The sequence below is a fragment of the Gracilinanus agilis genome, chromosome 1, assembly GCF_016433145.1.
Source record: "Gracilinanus agilis isolate LMUSP501 chromosome 1, AgileGrace, whole genome shotgun sequence".
Taxonomy (NCBI): Eukaryota; Metazoa; Chordata; class Mammalia; order Didelphimorphia; family Didelphidae; genus Gracilinanus; species Gracilinanus agilis.
The window spans coordinates 779,296,958-779,309,639 of NC_058130.1; the positions used below are offsets into that span (position 1 = coordinate 779,296,958).

At 78.5% G+C, this 12,682-nt stretch overlaps 1 protein-coding gene across 1 annotated transcript in view; it reads left to right on the plus strand.

Moving 5' to 3' along the window:
* The window catches only part of DEPDC5 (DEP domain containing 5, GATOR1 subcomplex subunit), a 119,146-nt gene that overhangs the window by 101,636 nt on the left and 4,828 nt on the right, over positions 1 to 12,682 (plus strand). The gene's annotated exons all lie outside the window — the stretch shown is intronic.

The window sequence follows — 12,682 nt, forward strand, 5'->3', positions numbered from 1 at the left end:
CCCTCCCTCGCGTGTCCGCAGCCCTCGGCCCCCCTCGCCCCCTCCCTCAGCCCCCTCCCTCGCGTGTCCGCAGCCCTCGGCCCCCCTCGCCCCCTCCCTCAGCCCCCTCCCTCGCGTGTCCGCAGCCCTCGGCCCCCCTCGCCCCCTCCCTCAGCCCCCTCCCTCGCGTGTCCGCAGCCCTCGGCCCCCCTCGCCCCCTCCCTCAGCCCCCTCCCTCGCGTGTCCGCAGCCCTCGGCCCCCCTCGCCCCCTCCCTCAGCCCCCTCCCTCGCGTGTCCGCAGCCCTCGGCCCCCCTCGCCCCCTCCCTCAGCCCCCTCCCTCGCGTGTCCGCAGCCCTCGGCCCCCCTCGCCCCCTCCCTCAGCCCCCTCCCTCGCGTGTCCGCAGCCCTCGGCCCCCCTCGCCCCCTCCCTCAGCCCCCTCCCTCGCGTGTCCGCAGCCCTCGGCCCCCCTCGCCCCCTCCCTCAGCCCCCTCCCTCGCGTGTCCGCAGCCCTCGGCCCCCCTCGCCCCCTCCCTCAGCCCCCTCCCTCGCGTGTCCGCAGCCCTCGGCCCCCCTCGCCCCCTCCCTCAGCCCCCTCCCTCGCGTGTCCGCAGCCCTCGGCCCCCCTCGCCCCCTCCCTCAGCCCCCTCCCTCGCGTGTCCGCAGCCCTCGGCCCCCCTCGCCCCCTCCCTCAGCCCCCTCCCTCGCGTGTCCGCAGCCCTCGGCCCCCCTCGCCCCCTCCCTCAGCCCCCTCCCTCGCGTGTCCGCAGCCCTCGGCCCCCCTCGCCCCCTCCCTCAGCCCCCTCCCTCGCGTGTCCGCAGCCCTCGGCCCCCCTCGCCCCCTCCCTCAGCCCCCTCCCTCGCGTGTCCGCAGCCCTCGGCCCCCCTCGCCCCCTCCCTCAGCCCCCTCCCTCGCGTGTCCGCAGCCCTCGGCCCCCCTCGCCCCCTCCCTCAGCCCCCTCCCTCGCGTGTCCGCAGCCCTCGGCCCCCCTCGCCCCCTCCCTCAGCCCCCTCCCTCGCGTGTCCGCAGCCCTCGGCCCCCCTCGCCCCCTCCCTCAGCCCCCTCCCTCGCGTGTCCGCAGCCCTCGGCCCCCCTCGCCCCCTCCCTCAGCCCCCTCCCTCGCGTGTCCGCAGCCCTCGGCCCCCCTCGCCCCCTCCCTCAGCCCCCTCCCTCGCGTGTCCGCAGCCCTCGGCCCCCCTCGCCCCCTCCCTCAGCCCCCTCCCTCGCGTGTCCGCAGCCCTCGGCCCCCCTCGCCCCCTCCCTCAGCCCCCTCCCTCGCGTGTCCGCAGCCCTCGGCCCCCCTCGCCCCCTCCCTCAGCCCCCTCCCTCGCGTGTCCGCAGCCCTCGGCCCCCCTCGCCCCCTCCCTCAGCCCCCTCCCTCGCGTGTCCGCAGCCCTCGGCCCCCCTCGCCCCCTCCCTCAGCCCCCTCCCTCGCGTGTCCGCAGCCCTCGGCCCCCCTCGCCCCCTCCCTCAGCCCCCTCCCTCGCGTGTCCGCAGCCCTCGGCCCCCCTCGCCCCCTCCCTCAGCCCCCTCCCTCGCGTGTCCGCAGCCCTCGGCCCCCCTCGCCCCCTCCCTCAGCCCCCTCCCTCGCGTGTCCGCAGCCCTCGGCCCCCCTCGCCCCCTCCCTCAGCCCCCTCCCTCGCGTGTCCGCAGCCCTCGGCCCCCCTCGCCCCCTCCCTCAGCCCCCTCCCTCGCGTGTCCGCAGCCCTCGGCCCCCCTCGCCCCCTCCCTCAGCCCCCTCCCTCGCGTGTCCGCAGCCCTCGGCCCCCCTCGCCCCCTCCCTCAGCCCCCTCCCTCGCGTGTCCGCAGCCCTCGGCCCCCCTCGCCCCCTCCCTCAGCCCCCTCCCTCGCGTGTCCGCAGCCCTCGGCCCCCCTCGCCCCCTCCCTCAGCCCCCTCCCTCGCGTGTCCGCAGCCCTCGGCCCCCCTCGCCCCCTCCCTCAGCCCCCTCCCTCGCGTGTCCGCAGCCCTCGGCCCCCCTCGCCCCCTCCCTCAGCCCCCTCCCTCGCGTGTCCGCAGCCCTCGGCCCCCCTCGCCCCCTCCCTCAGCCCCCTCCCTCGCGTGTCCGCAGCCCTCGGCCCCCCTCGCCCCCTCCCTCAGCCCCCTCCCTCGCGTGTCCGCAGCCCTCGGCCCCCCTCGCCCCCTCCCTCAGCCCCCTCCCTCGCGTGTCCGCAGCCCTCGGCCCCCCTCGCCCCCTCCCTCAGCCCCCTCCCTCGCGTGTCCGCAGCCCTCGGCCCCCCTCGCCCCCTCCCTCAGCCCCCTCCCTCGCGTGTCCGCAGCCCTCGGCCCCCCTCGCCCCCTCCCTCAGCCCCCTCCCTCGCGTGTCCGCAGCCCTCGGCCCCCCTCGCCCCCTCCCTCAGCCCCCTCCCTCGCGTGTCCGCAGCCCTCGGCCCCCCTCGCCCCCTCCCTCAGCCCCCTCCCTCGCGTGTCCGCAGCCCTCGGCCCCCCTCGCCCCCTCCCTCAGCCCCCTCCCTCGCGTGTCCGCAGCCCTCGGCCCCCCTCGCCCCCTCCCTCAGCCCCCTCCCTCGCGTGTCCGCAGCCCTCGGCCCCCCTCGCCCCCTCCCTCAGCCCCCTCCCTCGCGTGTCCGCAGCCCTCGGCCCCCCTCGCCCCCTCCCTCAGCCCCCTCCCTCGCGTGTCCGCAGCCCTCGGCCCCCCTCGCCCCCTCCCTCAGCCCCCTCCCTCGCGTGTCCGCAGCCCTCGGCCCCCCTCGCCCCCTCCCTCAGCCCCCTCCCTCGCGTGTCCGCAGCCCTCGGCCCCCCTCGCCCCCTCCCTCAGCCCCCTCCCTCGCGTGTCCGCAGCCCTCGGCCCCCCTCGCCCCCTCCCTCAGCCCCCTCCCTCGCGTGTCCGCAGCCCTCGGCCCCCCTCGCCCCCTCCCTCAGCCCCCTCCCTCGCGTGTCCGCAGCCCTCGGCCCCCCTCGCCCCCTCCCTCAGCCCCCTCCCTCGCGTGTCCGCAGCCCTCGGCCCCCCTCGCCCCCTCCCTCAGCCCCCTCCCTCGCGTGTCCGCAGCCCTCGGCCCCCCTCGCCCCCTCCCTCAGCCCCCTCCCTCGCGTGTCCGCAGCCCTCGGCCCCCCTCGCCCCCTCCCTCAGCCCCCTCCCTCGCGTGTCCGCAGCCCTCGGCCCCCCTCGCCCCCTCCCTCAGCCCCCTCCCTCGCGTGTCCGCAGCCCTCGGCCCCCCTCGCCCCCTCCCTCAGCCCCCTCCCTCGCGTGTCCGCAGCCCTCGGCCCCCCTCGCCCCCTCCCTCAGCCCCCTCCCTCGCGTGTCCGCAGCCCTCGGCCCCCCTCGCCCCCTCCCTCAGCCCCCTCCCTCGCGTGTCCGCAGCCCTCGGCCCCCCTCGCCCCCTCCCTCAGCCCCCTCCCTCGCGTGTCCGCAGCCCTCGGCCCCCCTCGCCCCCTCCCTCAGCCCCCTCCCTCGCGTGTCCGCAGCCCTCGGCCCCCCTCGCCCCCTCCCTCAGCCCCCTCCCTCGCGTGTCCGCAGCCCTCGGCCCCCCTCGCCCCCTCCCTCAGCCCCCTCCCTCGCGTGTCCGCAGCCCTCGGCCCCCCTCGCCCCCTCCCTCAGCCCCCTCCCTCGCGTGTCCGCAGCCCTCGGCCCCCCTCGCCCCCTCCCTCAGCCCCCTCCCTCGCGTGTCCGCAGCCCTCGGCCCCCCTCGCCCCCTCCCTCAGCCCCCTCCCTCGCGTGTCCGCAGCCCTCGGCCCCCCTCGCCCCCTCCCTCAGCCCCCTCCCTCGCGTGTCCGCAGCCCTCGGCCCCCCTCGCCCCCTCCCTCAGCCCCCTCCCTCGCGTGTCCGCAGCCCTCGGCCCCCCTCGCCCCCTCCCTCAGCCCCCTCCCTCGCGTGTCCGCAGCCCTCGGCCCCCCTCGCCCCCTCCCTCAGCCCCCTCCCTCGCGTGTCCGCAGCCCTCGGCCCCCCTCGCCCCCTCCCTCAGCCCCCTCCCTCGCGTGTCCGCAGCCCTCGGCCCCCCTCGCCCCCTCCCTCAGCCCCCTCCCTCGCGTGTCCGCAGCCCTCGGCCCCCCTCGCCCCCTCCCTCAGCCCCCTCCCTCGCGTGTCCGCAGCCCTCGGCCCCCCTCGCCCCCTCCCTCAGCCCCCTCCCTCGCGTGTCCGCAGCCCTCGGCCCCCCTCGCCCCCTCCCTCAGCCCCCTCCCTCGCGTGTCCGCAGCCCTCGGCCCCCCTCGCCCCCTCCCTCAGCCCCCTCCCTCGCGTGTCCGCAGCCCTCGGCCCCCCTCGCCCCCTCCCTCAGCCCCCTCCCTCGCGTGTCCGCAGCCCTCGGCCCCCCTCGCCCCCTCCCTCAGCCCCCTCCCTCGCGTGTCCGCAGCCCTCGGCCCCCCTCGCCCCCTCCCTCAGCCCCCTCCCTCGCGTGTCCGCAGCCCTCGGCCCCCCTCGCCCCCTCCCTCAGCCCCCTCCCTCGCGTGTCCGCAGCCCTCGGCCCCCCTCGCCCCCTCCCTCAGCCCCCTCCCTCGCGTGTCCGCAGCCCTCGGCCCCCCTCGCCCCCTCCCTCAGCCCCCTCCCTCGCGTGTCCGCAGCCCTCGGCCCCCCTCGCCCCCTCCCTCAGCCCCCTCCCTCGCGTGTCCGCAGCCCTCGGCCCCCCTCGCCCCCTCCCTCAGCCCCCTCCCTCGCGTGTCCGCAGCCCTCGGCCCCCCTCGCCCCCTCCCTCAGCCCCCTCCCTCGCGTGTCCGCAGCCCTCGGCCCCCCTCGCCCCCTCCCTCAGCCCCCTCCCTCGCGTGTCCGCAGCCCTCGGCCCCCCTCGCCCCCTCCCTCAGCCCCCTCCCTCGCGTGTCCGCAGCCCTCGGCCCCCCTCGCCCCCTCCCTCAGCCCCCTCCCTCGCGTGTCCGCAGCCCTCGGCCCCCCTCGCCCCCTCCCTCAGCCCCCTCCCTCGCGTGTCCGCAGCCCTCGGCCCCCCTCGCCCCCTCCCTCAGCCCCCTCCCTCGCGTGTCCGCAGCCCTCGGCCCCCCTCGCCCCCTCCCTCAGCCCCCTCCCTCGCGTGTCCGCAGCCCTCGGCCCCCCTCGCCCCCTCCCTCAGCCCCCTCCCTCGCGTGTCCGCAGCCCTCGGCCCCCCTCGCCCCCTCCCTCAGCCCCCTCCCTCGCGTGTCCGCAGCCCTCGGCCCCCCTCGCCCCCTCCCTCAGCCCCCTCCCTCGCGTGTCCGCAGCCCTCGGCCCCCCTCGCCCCCTCCCTCAGCCCCCTCCCTCGCGTGTCCGCAGCCCTCGGCCCCCCTCGCCCCCTCCCTCAGCCCCCTCCCTCGCGTGTCCGCAGCCCTCGGCCCCCCTCGCCCCCTCCCTCAGCCCCCTCCCTCGCGTGTCCGCAGCCCTCGGCCCCCCTCGCCCCCTCCCTCAGCCCCCTCCCTCGCGTGTCCGCAGCCCTCGGCCCCCCTCGCCCCCTCCCTCAGCCCCCTCCCTCGCGTGTCCGCAGCCCTCGGCCCCCCTCGCCCCCTCCCTCAGCCCCCTCCCTCGCGTGTCCGCAGCCCTCGGCCCCCCTCGCCCCCTCCCTCAGCCCCCTCCCTCGCGTGTCCGCAGCCCTCGGCCCCCCTCGCCCCCTCCCTCAGCCCCCTCCCTCGCGTGTCCGCAGCCCTCGGCCCCCCTCGCCCCCTCCCTCAGCCCCCTCCCTCGCGTGTCCGCAGCCCTCGGCCCCCCTCGCCCCCTCCCTCAGCCCCCTCCCTCGCGTGTCCGCAGCCCTCGGCCCCCCTCGCCCCCTCCCTCAGCCCCCTCCCTCGCGTGTCCGCAGCCCTCGGCCCCCCTCGCCCCCTCCCTCAGCCCCCTCCCTCGCGTGTCCGCAGCCCTCGGCCCCCCTCGCCCCCTCCCTCAGCCCCCTCCCTCGCGTGTCCGCAGCCCTCGGCCCCCCTCGCCCCCTCCCTCAGCCCCCTCCCTCGCGTGTCCGCAGCCCTCGGCCCCCCTCGCCCCCTCCCTCAGCCCCCTCCCTCGCGTGTCCGCAGCCCTCGGCCCCCCTCGCCCCCTCCCTCAGCCCCCTCCCTCGCGTGTCCGCAGCCCTCGGCCCCCCTCGCCCCCTCCCTCAGCCCCCTCCCTCGCGTGTCCGCAGCCCTCGGCCCCCCTCGCCCCCTCCCTCAGCCCCCTCCCTCGCGTGTCCGCAGCCCTCGGCCCCCCTCGCCCCCTCCCTCAGCCCCCTCCCTCGCGTGTCCGCAGCCCTCGGCCCCCCTCGCCCCCTCCCTCAGCCCCCTCCCTCGCGTGTCCGCAGCCCTCGGCCCCCCTCGCCCCCTCCCTCAGCCCCCTCCCTCGCGTGTCCGCAGCCCTCGGCCCCCCTCGCCCCCTCCCTCAGCCCCCTCCCTCGCGTGTCCGCAGCCCTCGGCCCCCCTCGCCCCCTCCCTCAGCCCCCTCCCTCGCGTGTCCGCAGCCCTCGGCCCCCCTCGCCCCCTCCCTCAGCCCCCTCCCTCGCGTGTCCGCAGCCCTCGGCCCCCCTCGCCCCCTCCCTCAGCCCCCTCCCTCGCGTGTCCGCAGCCCTCGGCCCCCCTCGCCCCCTCCCTCAGCCCCCTCCCTCGCGTGTCCGCAGCCCTCGGCCCCCCTCGCCCCCTCCCTCAGCCCCCTCCCTCGCGTGTCCGCAGCCCTCGGCCCCCCTCGCCCCCTCCCTCAGCCCCCTCCCTCGCGTGTCCGCAGCCCTCGGCCCCCCTCGCCCCCTCCCTCAGCCCCCTCCCTCGCGTGTCCGCAGCCCTCGGCCCCCCTCGCCCCCTCCCTCAGCCCCCTCCCTCGCGTGTCCGCAGCCCTCGGCCCCCCTCGCCCCCTCCCTCAGCCCCCTCCCTCGCGTGTCCGCAGCCCTCGGCCCCCCTCGCCCCCTCCCTCAGCCCCCTCCCTCGCGTGTCCGCAGCCCTCGGCCCCCCTCGCCCCCTCCCTCAGCCCCCTCCCTCGCGTGTCCGCAGCCCTCGGCCCCCCTCGCCCCCTCCCTCAGCCCCCTCCCTCGCGTGTCCGCAGCCCTCGGCCCCCCTCGCCCCCTCCCTCAGCCCCCTCCCTCGCGTGTCCGCAGCCCTCGGCCCCCCTCGCCCCCTCCCTCAGCCCCCTCCCTCGCGTGTCCGCAGCCCTCGGCCCCCCTCGCCCCCTCCCTCAGCCCCCTCCCTCGCGTGTCCGCAGCCCTCGGCCCCCCTCGCCCCCTCCCTCAGCCCCCTCCCTCGCGTGTCCGCAGCCCTCGGCCCCCCTCGCCCCCTCCCTCAGCCCCCTCCCTCGCGTGTCCGCAGCCCTCGGCCCCCCTCGCCCCCTCCCTCAGCCCCCTCCCTCGCGTGTCCGCAGCCCTCGGCCCCCCTCGCCCCCTCCCTCAGCCCCCTCCCTCGCGTGTCCGCAGCCCTCGGCCCCCCTCGCCCCCTCCCTCAGCCCCCTCCCTCGCGTGTCCGCAGCCCTCGGCCCCCCTCGCCCCCTCCCTCAGCCCCCTCCCTCGCGTGTCCGCAGCCCTCGGCCCCCCTCGCCCCCTCCCTCAGCCCCCTCCCTCGCGTGTCCGCAGCCCTCGGCCCCCCTCGCCCCCTCCCTCAGCCCCCTCCCTCGCGTGTCCGCAGCCCTCGGCCCCCCTCGCCCCCTCCCTCAGCCCCCTCCCTCGCGTGTCCGCAGCCCTCGGCCCCCCTCGCCCCCTCCCTCAGCCCCCTCCCTCGCGTGTCCGCAGCCCTCGGCCCCCCTCGCCCCCTCCCTCAGCCCCCTCCCTCGCGTGTCCGCAGCCCTCGGCCCCCCTCGCCCCCTCCCTCAGCCCCCTCCCTCGCGTGTCCGCAGCCCTCGGCCCCCCTCGCCCCCTCCCTCAGCCCCCTCCCTCGCGTGTCCGCAGCCCTCGGCCCCCCTCGCCCCCTCCCTCAGCCCCCTCCCTCGCGTGTCCGCAGCCCTCGGCCCCCCTCGCCCCCTCCCTCAGCCCCCTCCCTCGCGTGTCCGCAGCCCTCGGCCCCCCTCGCCCCCTCCCTCAGCCCCCTCCCTCGCGTGTCCGCAGCCCTCGGCCCCCCTCGCCCCCTCCCTCAGCCCCCTCCCTCGCGTGTCCGCAGCCCTCGGCCCCCCTCGCCCCCTCCCTCAGCCCCCTCCCTCGCGTGTCCGCAGCCCTCGGCCCCCCTCGCCCCCTCCCTCAGCCCCCTCCCTCGCGTGTCCGCAGCCCTCGGCCCCCCTCGCCCCCTCCCTCAGCCCCCTCCCTCGCGTGTCCGCAGCCCTCGGCCCCCCTCGCCCCCTCCCTCAGCCCCCTCCCTCGCGTGTCCGCAGCCCTCGGCCCCCCTCGCCCCCTCCCTCAGCCCCCTCCCTCGCGTGTCCGCAGCCCTCGGCCCCCCTCGCCCCCTCCCTCAGCCCCCTCCCTCGCGTGTCCGCAGCCCTCGGCCCCCCTCGCCCCCTCCCTCAGCCCCCTCCCTCGCGTGTCCGCAGCCCTCGGCCCCCCTCGCCCCCTCCCTCAGCCCCCTCCCTCGCGTGTCCGCAGCCCTCGGCCCCCCTCGCCCCCTCCCTCAGCCCCCTCCCTCGCGTGTCCGCAGCCCTCGGCCCCCCTCGCCCCCTCCCTCAGCCCCCTCCCTCGCGTGTCCGCAGCCCTCGGCCCCCCTCGCCCCCTCCCTCAGCCCCCTCCCTCGCGTGTCCGCAGCCCTCGGCCCCCCTCGCCCCCTCCCTCAGCCCCCTCCCTCGCGTGTCCGCAGCCCTCGGCCCCCCTCGCCCCCTCCCTCAGCCCCCTCCCTCGCGTGTCCGCAGCCCTCGGCCCCCCTCGCCCCCTCCCTCAGCCCCCTCCCTCGCGTGTCCGCAGCCCTCGGCCCCCCTCGCCCCCTCCCTCAGCCCCCTCCCTCGCGTGTCCGCAGCCCTCGGCCCCCCTCGCCCCCTCCCTCAGCCCCCTCCCTCGCGTGTCCGCAGCCCTCGGCCCCCCTCGCCCCCTCCCTCAGCCCCCTCCCTCGCGTGTCCGCAGCCCTCGGCCCCCCTCGCCCCCTCCCTCAGCCCCCTCCCTCGCGTGTCCGCAGCCCTCGGCCCCCCTCGCCCCCTCCCTCAGCCCCCTCCCTCGCGTGTCCGCAGCCCTCGGCCCCCCTCGCCCCCTCCCTCAGCCCCCTCCCTCGCGTGTCCGCAGCCCTCGGCCCCCCTCGCCCCCTCCCTCAGCCCCCTCCCTCGCGTGTCCGCAGCCCTCGGCCCCCCTCGCCCCCTCCCTCAGCCCCCTCCCTCGCGTGTCCGCAGCCCTCGGCCCCCCTCGCCCCCTCCCTCAGCCCCCTCCCTCGCGTGTCCGCAGCCCTCGGCCCCCCTCGCCCCCTCCCTCAGCCCCCTCCCTCGCGTGTCCGCAGCCCTCGGCCCCCCTCGCCCCCTCCCTCAGCCCCCTCCCTCGCGTGTCCGCAGCCCTCGGCCCCCCTCGCCCCCTCCCTCAGCCCCCTCCCTCGCGTGTCCGCAGCCCTCGGCCCCCCTCGCCCCCTCCCTCAGCCCCCTCCCTCGCGTGTCCGCAGCCCTCGGCCCCCCTCGCCCCCTCCCTCAGCCCCCTCCCTCGCGTGTCCGCAGCCCTCGGCCCCCCTCGCCCCCTCCCTCAGCCCCCTCCCTCGCGTGTCCGCAGCCCTCGGCCCCCCTCGCCCCCTCCCTCAGCCCCCTCCCTCGCGTGTCCGCAGCCCTCGGCCCCCCTCGCCCCCTCCCTCAGCCCCCTCCCTCGCGTGTCCGCAGCCCTCGGCCCCCCTCGCCCCCTCCCTCAGCCCCCTCCCTCGCGTGTCCGCAGCCCTCGGCCCCCCTCGCCCCCTCCCTCAGCCCCCTCCCTCGCGTGTCCGCAGCCCTCGGCCCCCCTCGCCCCCTCCCTCAGCCCCCTCCCTCGCGTGTCCGCAGCCCTCGGCCCCCCTCGCCCCCTCCCTCAGCCCCCTCCCTCGCGTGTCCGCAGCCCTCGGCCCCCCTCGCCCCCTCCCTCAGCCCCCTCCCTCGCGTGTCCGCAGCCCTCGGCCCCCCTCGCCCCCTCCCTCAGCCCCCTCCCTCGCGTGTCCGCAGCCCTCGGCCCCCCTCGCCCCCTCCCTCAGCCCCCTCCCTCGCGTGTCCGCAGCCCTCGGCCCCCCTCGCCCCCTCCCTCAGCCCCCTCCCTCGCGTGTCCGCAGCCCTCGGCCCCCCTCGCCCCCTCCCTCAGCCCCCTCCCTCGCGTGTCCGCAGCCCTCGGCCCCCCTCGCCCCCTCCCTCAGCCCCCTCCCTCGCGTGTCCGCAGCCCTCGGCCCCCCTCGCCCCCTCCCTCAGCCCCCTCCCTCGCGTGTCCGCAGCCCTCGGCCCCCCTCGCCCCCTCCCTCAGCCCCCTCCCTCGCGTGTCCGCAGCCCTCGGCCCCCCTCGCCCCCTCCCTCAGCCCCCTCCCTCGCGTGTCCGCAGCCCTCGGCCCCCCTCGCCCCCTCCCTCAGCCCCCTCCCTCGCGTGTCCGCAGCCCTCGGCCCCCCTCGCCCCCTCCCTCAGCCCCCTCCCTCGCGTGTCCGCAGCCCTCGGCCCCCCTCGCCCCCTCCCTCAGCCCCCTCCCTCGCGTGTCCGCAGCCCTCGGCCCCCCTCGCCCCCTCCCTCAGCCCCCTCCCTCGCGTGTCCGCAGCCCTCGGCCCCCCTCGCCCCCTCCCTCAGCCCCCTCCCTCGCGTGTCCGCAGCCCTCGGCCCCCCTCGCCCCCTCCCTCAGCCCCCTCCCTCGCGTGTCCGCAGCCCTCGGCCCCCCTCGCCCCCTCCCTCAGCCCCCTCCCTCGCGTGTCCGCAGCCCTCGGCCCCCCTCGCCCCCTCCCTCAGCCCCCTCCCTCGCGTGTCCGCAGCCCTCGGCCCCCCTCGCCCCCTCCCTCAGCCCCCTCCCTCGCGTGTCCGCAGCCCTCGGCCCCCCTCGCCCCCTCCCTCAGCCCCCTCCCTCGCGTGTCCGCAGCCCTCGGCCCCCCTCGCCCCCTCCCTCAGCCCCCTCCCTCGCGTGTCCGCAGCCCTCGGCCCCCCTCGCCCCCTCCCTCAGCCCCCTCCCTCGCGTGTCCGCAGCCCTCGGCCCCCCTCGCCCCCTCCCTCAGCCCCCTCCCTCGCGTGTCCGCAGCCCTCGGCCCCCCTCGCCCCCTCCCTCAGCCCCCTCCCTCGCGTGTCCGCAGCCCTCGGCCCCCCTCGCCCCCTCCCTCAGCCCCCTCCCTCGCGTGTCCGCAGCCCTCGGCCCCCCTCGCCCCCTCCCTCAGCCCCCTCCCTCGCGTGTCCGCAGCCCTCGGCCCCCCTCGCCCCCTCCCTCAGCCCCCTCCCTCGCGTGTCCGCAGCCCTCGGCCCCCCTCGCCCCCTCCCTCAGCCCCCTCCCTCGCGTGTCCGCAGCCCTCGGCCCCCCTCGCCCCCTCCCTCAGCCCCCTCCCTCGCGTGTCCGCAGCCCTCGGCCCCCCTCGCCCCCTCCCTCAGCCCCCTCCCTCGCGTGTCCGCAGCCCTCGGCCCCCCTCGCCCCCTCCCTCAGCCCCCTCCCTCGCGTGTCCGCAGCCCTCGGCCCCCCTCGCCCCCTCCCTCAGCCCCCTCCCTCGCGTGTCCGCAGCCCTCGGCCCCCCTCGCCCCCTCCCTCAGCCCCCTCCCTCGCGTGTCCGCAGCCCTCGGCCCCCCTCGCCCCCTCCCTCAGCCCCCTCCCTCGCGTGTCCGCAGCCCTCGGCCCCCCTCGCCCCCTCCCTCAGCCCCCTCCCTCGCGTGTCCGCAGCCCTCGGCCCCCCTCGCCCCCTCCCTCAGCCCCCTCCCTCGCGTGTCCGCAGCCCTCGGCCCCCCTCGCCCCCTCCCTCAGCCCCCTCCCTCGCGTGTCCGCAGCCCTCGGCCCCCCTCGCCCCCTCCCTCAGCCCCCTCCCTCGCGTGTCCGCAGCCCTCGGCCCCCCTCGCCCCCTCCCTCAGCCCCCTCCCTCGCGTGTCCGCAGCCCTCGGCCCCCCTCGCCCCCTCCCTCAGCCCCCTCCCTCGCGTGTCCGCAGCCCTCGGCCCCCCTCGCCCCCTCCCTCAGCCCCCTCCCTCGCGTGTCCGCAGCCCTCGGCCCCCCTCGCCCCCTCCCTCAGCCCCCTCCCTCGCGTGTCCGCNCCTTCCTTCCTTCCTTCCTTCCTTCCTTCCTTCCTTCCTTCCTTCCTTCCTTCCTTCCTTCCTTTCTTTCTTTCTTTCTTTCTTTCTTTCTTTCTTTCTTTCTTTCTTTCTTTCTTTCTTTCTCTTTACCTTACCTTACCTTACCTTAGAAGAGCAGTACACGCTAGGCTGAAGGGATTAAGTGACTTGTCCAGGGTCACATAGCTGAGAAATGTCTACACATTGTACTTTTTAACCCCCTACCTTCTGTCTTGGAATCAATATCGTCTATCAGTTTCAAGGCAGAAGAGTGGTAAGGATTAGGCAATGGGGGAAAAGTGACTTGCTCAGGGTCACCCAGCTAGGAAGTATTCCAGGCTGGATTTGAACTTGGGAAGATGAGTCTTCCTGACTCCAGACTGGATGCCTTTCCTAATTATCCTTGTCATTCAAAATCCAGTCCAAGGCCCACCCCTTTCCTCCCTGCCCGTCACAACCTAAATCCATAACACCACCTGCCCAGGAGACTTTTGGTTATCTTCTGTTTTTCTGGCCTCCCTTTCTCAGTCTTTGCTGGATCTCCATCCAGCAGGAATAAGCAAAAGAGGAAAGGAATGAGGAAACCAAAGGTTTGCTCTCTTGGGCCTATCGATTCCTTAAGCAACACATGCCAAAGTGTTAACAAATCGGGACGAGGCCGCTTCCTCAGCTGGGGGCCAGACCCCCGATACGGGGGACTCAGACACTTTCTACATTAAAAATAATCAAGGGAGGCCGGTTAATGGAAAGGAAACGATACAGCATTAGGTCATCTGGCCTCTAATTGG